The 11,036-nt window shown below is 38.7% G+C and overlaps 1 long non-coding RNA gene across 1 annotated transcript; it reads right to left on the bottom strand.

Moving 5' to 3' along the window:
- Window positions 1–1,084: 1,084 nt before the first annotated feature.
- LOC132958397 (uncharacterized) lies at window positions 1,085–3,326 on the bottom strand. Its single transcript, XR_009666764.1, has 4 exons — window positions 3,266–3,326; window positions 1,991–2,139; window positions 1,314–1,677; window positions 1,085–1,240 (listed from the first exon to the last, which is right to left on the bottom strand). It is a non-coding gene; the product is annotated as an uncharacterized LOC132958397 (long non-coding RNA).
- Between the last annotated feature and the right edge of the window lie 7,710 nt (window positions 3,327–11,036).

Below are 11,036 nucleotides of genomic sequence, written 5' to 3'. Positions count from 1 at the left end.
ACGCGCGAAAATAATCCAGGGAAATGTATCATTTTCAACTGCTGTCAATATGAAGGCGGCGGCGGTTAGAGGTATAAATGCTCAGAAATCTTGTGTGTTTTATTTTAGTTACACATAGACTTCAGAAAACATACAGGACACATATTTAAGAAAAGTCATTGGATGAGAGGCTCCTAGTTTTTATTTAAAAATAGTTATTTGTATTATAAAAACCCAAACTGTCCGTCACACGGTCTTGGTGGTTCTAGTCTTAACACTCCTCAGGAGTCCAGAGGGATTTTTTTTTAAAAAGGCAGTTTTGCTATGTTGAACACAAAGACTTATAATACAGAGGCTCTGGTTGAACAGAGCCTGCAGAGCGCGCGACTGCACTCTCTCTCACGCGCTCTCTCTCGCGCATGCAGCAATTTTATGAATAAATGAAAAATTAAATGAGAACAGGTCGGAAATATACTTGGGCCCAGGTCTTTGTGTGGGAAACACTGGAGATTAAATATTCTCAAACAGGTTGTTGGTATGAAGTTGTCATTTGTATTGTGCTGCACTTTTTTTGGGATTTGGGTAAATGTCAGAGTTGTGTTAGTTTAAGTACCAGTTCTAGCGCTAACCCTTAGTAGTCCTATAGTGTGGCTGCCAACAGTCAATAATAAATAACCTCCTGCGTAAAATGTGTGTAGAAATAGGTACAGTGTATTTTAACATCTACCATAATGGTGGTACTTGGAGAGCCAAATATTTTCGGAGGTGGTACGCAGTCTAAAAAGTTTGAGAACCACTGCTGTATTTGATCATGCCTATAAACCCCTCTATTTCAGCCCTGCTCAGAACAGGCTGTTTCTGTGTCTGTACCTTTAAATGCAAATGAGCTGTTTCTGACCACGCCCCCTCTCTGCATCTGAGCTCATGCTGGACTCTGTGATCTTGAACCTCGGTTGAACAATGGTTAAGATGAACCTCAGACATGTAGACGTTTTTACCCCGACACCCTGATTCTATTTTCCTTTCTGTGGCTTGTTAAGACATGGATGAGGAACAAGGAAGGAGGGGGCTCTACAATCTCAAAGCGCATTGGCTCATTTTTTTATTTTTTTAAATGAGTCTCACCAGAAGCGTTGTTCAGGACTTCTTCATCCGTGGTGAACTCCATCCCCAGAGCCTTTCCATTGTTCTCGTACAAATCCTCCAGAGTTTTATTCCTCAATATGTTGTCAAAAGCATTTTTCGAATACTCCACTTCAACCTGAGGAGGACAAAAAGAGTTCAACGTCTGCACAAACTGCAGATCTCCCTTCATGTTTTGAATTGTTTTATACCCGACATCCAGTGGCCTCAGCAGCTGCTCTGAAACACCCCTCAGCTTTGGATTTCAGGAGAAGAAGCTCGGCCCGGGATGGAGTCCTCAGATAGTTCTCCAGCTGAGTGAAGGCAGGGATGATGTTGGGTTTCTCTCCTCCGTGCTTTATGATACCTGAATGACACAGTTAAACCAGAGCTCAGTGAACTCCTCAGAGAAACACACCTGAGGACACAGACTCATCATGTGTTCACCGTGAACTCTCCAGTCCGACTTCAACAGACAGACTGTTGTAGCACAGCACCGCCGCGTCCAGAGCATTCACTCCCTCCCAGGGGTAGGCCGAGGCGTGAGACGCCTTCCCGTGATACTTTATAATGACGCTGGAGGAAAAACACACGGCAGAAAACATCCATACAATCCATGTTTTAATCATGACACAGTAAGAGCATCAAAAGAAAGACTAAAGAGCAAGGCATCATGGTCAAGTACCCAAACTTTTAAACAAACATTTTTTACATGAGGCAAATGTGTAAGGGAGGAATGAATCCATCAAACGTTGAAAGCAAACTCCTGAACAAATTAAATTAAAAACAAATTAAAAACAAATCCCATGCATAAATATCCTGCATTTAGAAATGAGCACCAAACAAACATAAACACTAGAAAATATTGAACTATTTCTTTAAAACGTACTCATGTTCAGCCACTAGGGGGAGATAGGGAGCGTCATCCTGCAGGGGGTGAGCCATGAACACTACGTCCATGTTATCAAAAGCCCCCTCATTTAACAGGTCTATTTTCCCTCCACCATCCTCCTCAGCTGGAGTCCCCAGAACTGTCACCTGTGGACATAATCATTACGATTCAAATATTTTATTTGTAGAAGATCAGTAAACAACGGACCAGGAGGCTATCTGTTTGCTTACTTGTCCAGATGTTTTTTCATCTACTGAACACTTAATTCAGGAGTTTGTAACTATTCAGAATTTATTTCCCCCTGGGGATTAATGACCTTTTTCTGATTCTGACTTTGTTTCCTTTACTTTGCTTTGTATTCATGTAACTCTTTAAAGTGTCATTGAGTATTTTGAAATACATTTTGTATTACTAAAGTGTAATTAACCTGCAAAAAGTGTTTGTCTTTGTGTACACGATCTACAAAATATTACAACTAGTGATGTCTAATTATGCATTTTTTAAACCGGATTAATGGCTAATTTAAAAAAGTTAATCATAATTAATCACGTATTTAATCGTGTGATTGAAATTTCATTATTTTGTACTAAAATAAAAATTGTTAGGCTTTTATTTTGAATGTTTGTACTGTCTTAGGCTGAGAGTACTTTACCTGTTGTTCTGCTTTTATTTTGAAATAAAGTCAGGACACTCTTGCAGATTGAAAGTTATGACATCAACTTTATCACAGATCTTTACCGATCAAAAACTAAGTTTATGTCATAAGGGCGGCTTTTACATTTGACTCGTCAGCTGAGCTATCAGAGAGTTTTTTTAAAGTGAAAAGACATTCAAAGATGCAGCAGTGCCGAAGGCGCCTTCAGATGTGACTTGCAAATGCGTCGTCTTCCCTGTCCAACAAAGCGTCCATCCAGTGCATCCTTTGATTCACTGCGCATCAACTCAAACGAGCTGGCGGACTCTGGAACTTTTAAATGTTAGTAATTGGTCAAAATATTTTCATGATTGACCACATTGAGTTTTTGACAGGTGAAGCATGCATTTTAAATGTTGATAATAACCACTGTCAATCATGTTTCTTTAACTGTGGGAAAGCCCAATCGTGATAAATTCAATTAATTGTGCAACACAAAAGGAGAATGTTTCCTGAGGGAATAAATCAGACTTCTGAACAGTCAACCAGTGAAGTCGCCCCCTGCTGGTTATAAGTCAGAAAGCAGATACTGAGTGTTACACCTGTCCCTGGTCTAACCCTTCTGAACCAGTCCTCACCTTGACCTGTACTGGGAGGTCCTGGGTGTTCTCCAGCACATCTTTGAACCATACAGCCGCATAATAGTGTTACATTCACAGTTTAAAGAGTGACTAATGTTAACTGGCGTCTGTGGTTGTCATAGTTACAGCAGATGTTGAAGAGAGAGAGAGAGAGAGAGTGAGCGAGAGAGAGAGAGAGAGGGTGAACGACATGCATCAAAAAGTGAAGCTTCTCCTGGCTCCGTTATGTACAGCTGCTTGCTGCTGATTGTACTGAACTCCAATAAATAACAGAATATCTGTTGATGTAGGCCTACAGCTGCTTGCTGTTGTTTCAGGACTGAACTATAACGGAACATCGAGAGGAACTTTTCAAAACGTGAGGCGTACTCCTGTTGTTGTTTATGTCTGTGCGCGTGAGGATAAACTGAGCAGATTAAAGTTGTTTGTTGTAAAAAGTAGATTAATTTAGAGGGAAAACACATTTGATATTAATACAACCCAATAGATACAAGACAGATAAGATAAGAGTATGACAAAAATAAAAAATGTCGTTTTATGCTGAACAGGTTTTTTTTTTATATTGTGGAGATTTCTTTGCGTACCACCACAGGGAGCCCGCGTACCACCGGTGGTACGTGTACCATAGTTTGAGAACCACTGCATTACACCATGCCAGACGGACAGATCGTCACACTCGGCACAGAGAGGTTCAGGTAACCGTCTGAACGTCATGTCCTCTTTAGACGGACACTCAATCTACGAGGTGGGGTCCTGCAGGAGAGCACTATCAAAAATACAACATTTAGGAACAATACATGTAATGTTCTGGCTTTGTTCATTATAAACTGAAACTACTTTTTACTTTGACTTTCTTTACAATTTATGAGATTAGTTATGTCCCTGGTTAAGGTGAACCTAAACATGATAAGTGACCAAGGCAGTGAGAGTCAAATTCAGATTCAAAGCAGCAGTTTGATTGGCTTCAGAGTTGAGCTGTGCCTAAAACAACAAACAAAAGATATCATATCTTTTGTTTGTTGTCATATCTGCCCCTCTCTCTTCATGCTCGGACATCGACCTGCGGCGCTGCTTCCTGGGAAACATTGTGCTGTCAGGTAACAGCTGATGTTTGTTATGGTGTTACACAACAGTCTAAAGGTGCGCTCCAGCTGTGACTTTCTTTGGTCCAGAGCTTGAAGTGGATAATAAAACAAGTGCAAGTACTTTCCTTCAACAATAGTGTGGTATGTGTTTGCAAAAGTTTCATTGAATATTAGAAAATAAAATAGACTTATACCAAAGTGATGTCGCTCAATCATCACTTCTGGGCCTCCATACATGTGTGGTGGTGACTGTGTCTGCAGAGACTCTGTCCTCTGTCTGGATTTTGATGTTTTGGCTGAGTCAGGACTTTTCTGGGCGGGGAGCTGGTGTGCTTCCCCCAGCCAATGACGGCGCCAATGAGTTTAGAAGTTGAAACAATTCATCGATTGGACGCCATTCAAACCAGCGAATATGACTGGCAGTGCTCAAAGTAGTCTGTGTCATGTCTGTGGTGACAGGCATGCTCTTTTGAGTGTAAACATTGGACAGATCATAAAACTGAGTACCACTGAAACTAGCTACCTCTAATCCAGGTACGAGAAGTGTGTCTGTTGTGCTCTCCTGACCCATTGTAAGGAGAAGTATCCTGGTTTTGGTGCCATTTAGATTCAGTTTTTTCCTTAGATTTTCTGTGCAGAAGTTTGCAGAACTTCCAGGGTCCAAGAAAGCATACATTTCCAAAATGTTTTTTCCACCTTTTGACTTTACTTGTACAGGTATTATTGGAAGAACACAGTCATGGTTATTTATTAATTATTAATTATTTTTGGTTTGGTTATGATGTGAAGAACTGTGGGATGCTTTAGATGACATATACTACAGGTGTGGTGATCTGTACATTCCTTGCTAATGTGTCCAGTTTTTAAACAGCCAAAGCATATTCCTTTTTCTTTGAGGAGATCAATCTTTTCACTGTTAGTCAAATTCTTGAGATATGCATATTGCTTTAAATCATGACTACCGTTACATGCACAGCAAAGAACAGTTTTACGATGTCACATTTGACATTTTGCTAATTAATTCCAAAATGATTAAAAAAAATAATTAAAAAAAATATTTTTTCCTCTAATTCCATGTCCGTGTAATTCAGCCTGAATCCACTCCTCTTGGATCAGGACAATCCACATTTTGAGGTAAGAGTTTTTCCAATCGTGCACTGCAAAGTCTTTAACAACACCTACTGGAGGTTTTTATCCAGATAAAAATCAAGATTGGATTAACTGATCATATTCATTTTCAGAATTGTTTTTTCTTTCAGCAATCCCTCGTCAATGTTTAATATAATGTGGTAGCTTTAATCTAATCAGATGACTTTTGAACAACTGGGCCCTGATATCTAAATCCTGCCCCACACATGGTCTTGTATGATTCTATGAGCATATCATAAATCAGCCTTTTAGTGCATGTATATGTTTACATGCTTACAGTTTGTTGGTGTTTGCTGTGGAGCTTCTTTGGGTTCTTGTGTAGTACTGTATTATGTAACACAAGCAGCAGTCTGTTCTGAAGCAGTACAACACTTCAACATACCTACACTTTTTTTATTTTGACCTTTTTTTTTCTCACTGAGGCTCCGTCTTAAAAGTGCAGCTCTACAGTGTATTGTATCTTTTGAATTCAGGAATTATATTGACAGTATAGTTCTCTTGAGTGTACAAAAGTTCAAACACTGTTGGTAAATAGTGAACAGCACTTGGTTCTTTGTATTTTAAAGTCCTGGTTGACTTTTATTTAAACTCTCCTCGTGCGCTCCTCTCTCCAAGGTTTTTGTGGGAATAGATAATCATTATTCAACATTGTATATAATATGGACCTATACATTTTCTCAGTGCCAAATGTCACATTGAGTCCTGGCTCTTTGTTTAAAGATTAGTGTCTTTTTTTTAAATATCAGACATTGATTTCCTTGAACAAGAGAAGATTCAGACCTGCCTCCTCTCAGAGAAGCTTTCTGACATTATGATGACTGATTGCAGGATGTGTGATTGTATTTTGGTTGATATGAAAACACATCCTCATCGTAGAGCTCTTTTTCTTTTCCTATATGAATCCTTACATTTTATTACATGAATAGATTAGTCAAAGCAACACATCTGAAACTTTGTTGAGACATACTGTAGCTTTATTGGACAAAATCAACACACACACTATGGAAGCACAAGGACAAATACTTTCTTTGTAAGACTCTGGGAGGATTTTCACAGCTTTGCTATTACCCATTATTAATCCTTCTCACTCATAACAATGATTCCCAATATTCTTGCCCTCTAACTACATATTGACTGGAAAATGTATCTGTTTCTGAACGAAATAGGTCAACAAATTCTGACGACATTGCCCTGTAGCCATGGCTGTGAAATGTAAAAAACACCTATTTGTTATTCGAATCACTGAGACCAACCTGCTTTGTTATGAGTCTATCAGTATGGAGTCACATGAAAGTGTCGACTAGAATCATTCTGAAAATATTCAGTAGTAGTGATGAAGATTATTACAAATGAAGATATGAAACCCTCCCTTTAGAACCATGAGCAGTCTTCAAATCGTGTTAGTTTGTCGTCTCCTTGTATCAGCAGTACATTTCTGCTGGGTAAATTCCAGTGAGATTCTTGTATGTTAAGTTGTGATGCAAGCCTTGCATTGTGTTTGCAGTTCTAAAACATGAAGGGTTAAGTGTAATATTGAAGAAATGTTGTTGCCACGTTAGTTTATCCTCATTTCAACTCTAAGCCGATCAGAGCACCGAGCTGCTCTCTCCTGCAGATCAGTACGAATCAAATGGAGGACTGAAATTTCCAAAACATTTCAGAGACACATTGTTTTTAGTTATTTTCAGAAAAACAAAAAAAAATCAATTGCCCCGATGTGACTGACTGATTTGTTACATTTTTGAATAACTAACTTGAATAACTCTTTCAAGACCGATGAGGTCCTGTTGTTTTCACAAACCCTTCCTGTAGATTCTCTGACACTGAATATGGAGCCAGATTTGAGGTCACAGTCATCCACATCGATAAGCTGAAGCTGAAATGCTATTTGAGCAAGTTGAATATTCAACTTTATTTTGGATGTGAAATATTTTTATTGCCCTGGATTTAAGATTACAAACTATTCTTGAGATTGTTTCCGACCATGAGTTATTTAAATCCAAATATATCACATGAACCCTTTATAATAAGAAAGATATCATTGATTAAGAACCCTCGTCAGTCATTCTTTGACTGCTGGAGCGGTAAAATCAGGGCTATGGTTTTTTTTGTTCAAAGTCAAGGATAAAGAAAAAGGCCTTTGGTAGTCTTTTTTGAAACTATCCTGTGTGATAAACACACGTACAAATGTGTTCAAATCAGATTAACTGTGCTATTCTCATCATTTATTGTAGTATATTGTTTATTTATGTATTTTTGAGGTGACAAAACTACATGTGCCATGTTCAGAGGTTCAACAATGTCAAAGAGCTTTCTTTAGCAGAAAAGATGAATGGGTTTAAAAGCTGTGAAACTGGAATGTAGAACTGCTTGTTCTGTTTTGTGGCCGGTAGAGGGCAGCAGAAGAGCAGGTCAGTGTGATGATGCTCACGTTTTTTCCTCTGATGCTGACTTCAGTGATGGACAGGAACTGACAGGGAGATGTGTTCAGTGTTTTATCTGCTGTTGTCATGACTGTAAAATTATTATTTTTTTATTAAAATAATGTTGTTTAAAACCTTTTTGCATGTTAAAAACAAAAAAAACTAACAAAGTTCACAATGCAAGAGAGGACACATTGAAGGCTTTGTACTATTGTAATATTGTTGATGTGTAAATATATGCCCACGTTTGATATCTTGTTATAATTTATGGGTTGAAGAAAATAGTCAACCACAAAGCAATACGTGTCCCCTCGTGTCCCCTCGACCCTCAGACAGCTGAAGCCACATGTCTTTTCTAAAGCTGTGTTTTACTATGTCGAATTTGACTGAAACAAATAAATTATAGGTTTTATGTGACATCTGTGTCGGCTTGTGTTTTTTGTCTTGTGCTCTGTCACTGTTATTGTAAACAAGTGCATGAGTATGTCAAGTCCATTAGACCAATGTTATCAGACTAGCAGTGTCTGATATCATACTCTCTGAGGCCCATAAGAGGACACAGACTTTAAGTAGCCTTGCAGTAAACTTTTACTTTTGGCTTGAAGGAGAGCCAAACAATGCTGGAGAGAAGGAACACCGTTCACATCAGTACGGTAGAACAGAAATGAAATGGAAAGACTTCATGCCTAAAACGATTGGCTTTTGTTTGTGCTCCTTGGGAAATTTGTTATGAGCAATTTAAAAAGTTTGTTCTATTCATCTGTTTAATTCAACAATTAGTTATTTTGTTCTTTCACATTCAAGGCTCTCTATGGCCTTTCTGGATGAACTAGTGGCTCATGTTCAGACACTGGAGTTGTCTCAGTGATATAAAAAAAATGATATTCAACTGTCTCTGTAAGCTTTTCAATATCATCCCACAGTGCAGATCAAGTGCTTCAAAGACAGAGACTATGACACCAACATGCTGCAAGGCACATTGTAACAGGTACCATGGTATTGCATTGACAGCAAAAAAAAATCTTATTTGACTTAGACTATAATGTTTTTGTTTTGGTACCCCCAAGTTTGACTTAAATGAATAAAATTGGGATTTTCTGTGACCTTCCTGAGTGATTTAATTGTTTTTGTCAGACTTCTGCTTAGACATTGTGCAGTTGTCCTTGGCTGATGAAGAGTTCAGACTGAGAGACAGCCAGGAAGAAGGATCATACATGTGGTCTGACGGGTCTTCAGTTGACCTTTTTCATACGTACATCAGTGCTCATACAAATACAACCGAGCTGTAGTCTGATGACAACTGATTGTCCATTACTACTAACCTCATAAATACATTTGAATATTTTGCAGTTACTATTAAATTCTACAATTCACTTAGCAGACGCTTTTATCCCAAGCGACGTACATCAGAGAGTAAGTACAACACAAGCAAGGATCTAGAAAAAAGGGAACAATGTCAGTAAGAGCAAACGATCAGCTTTGAGTCTGATTGGACACACAGGTGCTGACAGGAAGTGACCAGAGGCAAAGCACAACATTGACAGCAGTTCTTGAGAGCTCTAATCAGTATAGAAACCATCTTATAAGTCGTCGTTATCAAAGAAAAACCATCGTCACAAGCATCATCATCATCAATAATATGGAGACCATCATCATTAAGTTAGTAGGTATTCATGAAAGAGCTGGGTCTTTAGCTTTTTCTTAAAGGTGCAGAGGGACTCTGAAGATCGAATGGAGTTTGGAAGTTCATTCCACCACCGGGGGGCGACAGAGCAGAAGAGTCTAGTCAGAGACTTAGGACCCTGTTGTGAAGGTTGGATCAGACGCCTTTCATTGGCAGAGCGTAGTGGGCGGGAGGGAGTGTAGACCTGCTATTTGTCCCCGTCAGTCATCATTAATCCTCGATGAATGAACTGTCTTCACACACAAAGTGAGCAGGACTCTTGTTCAGAGATCAGAAATGACTCATTGATTTGAGATATAATTAAAACACCCCAAAATTATTTTACCGATTCTCACATGTGGCAAGAAACTTAAATTTCATTTTTTTGATAGTGAATCAGAGAGCACATTTCACAGGAAGGGATGCTGAACCAATGATTGTTTCCATATTCAGTCGATCTGATCATTGAAAATCTCTCCAACAACTTCCCACAGCCTGAAGGTAAGTCTTCAAACTGCTTTGTTTATCCAAAAAAAAAACATTCCTCAACCCAAGGACTCTTTATTTAATATCATGAATGACAGGAAAGCAGCACATGCTCACATTTAGAAAGACATGTGAAACATCTTTCAGTTGGTTAATTAACTGCAGCCCTCGTCTGTTTCTTCTGGTAGAGCTCATTGATGGATTGAATCTCCCTCTTTGCACTTTTCATTCCTCTTGAGCCCACACTTCAGCTCTCTCTCTCTCCATCTTAAAATGATGTAAAGATAGCCAAGAAAATCAAACTTGTTCCATCTTGAACTGCAGAGCCAAATGAAAAATGAATTACTCTAGTTCATGAAATCACTGTTAATGTTTTGTGTTGGACAGAGGAAGAAGAGGAAGGTGATAACTTTATCACATGAAGAAGACCTCTAGTCAAATGTTGTGATTTTGATGGAATAAAAAGTTTGTGGCATTGGAGCAAGTGTGCGGGCATATCTTCTTCCTCAGTCTGTTGTTTTTGCCCTGCACCTATGTAATGTGCATATAACTACCCTATTTTTCTTTGTGTTGGAAAGCAACTTAATTGATATCCCTTTGTTAATGTCCTGTATTTTTACAACGATATGGACCTATGGGTCTGAAATAAAGTATTAAGTAAAGTATACATCAGCCCCTTGAGTGGTTTAGAAAACCTCAAATAAATATTTTGTTATAAAACAAATACCTTGGAAAGAGAAAAAGGGCGATTTCTGCAGGAAGCAAAGCAAACTTTTAAGAAGCATATTAATTCGACATTAAACTATACGACTGTTTCAAGTTTTGTGGCAGTTCAGGAAATCGTAAGTCATGGGGAGGAGGACATGAAATAATCAATAAAATGGGCTATCAGAAGTTAGACCTCAAAAACAACAGCAGGTGAGATGACAGAGTGCCCAGGTACAGAAGGTGCTCTAACTATC

Source organism: Labrus mixtus, chromosome 23 (assembly GCF_963584025.1).
Source record: "Labrus mixtus chromosome 23, fLabMix1.1, whole genome shotgun sequence".
NCBI classification, from domain to species: Eukaryota; Metazoa; Chordata; class Actinopteri; order Labriformes; family Labridae; genus Labrus; species Labrus mixtus.
The sequence above is the reverse complement of the archived record's forward strand: the minus strand, read 5'-3'. Positions and strand labels throughout refer to the sequence as shown.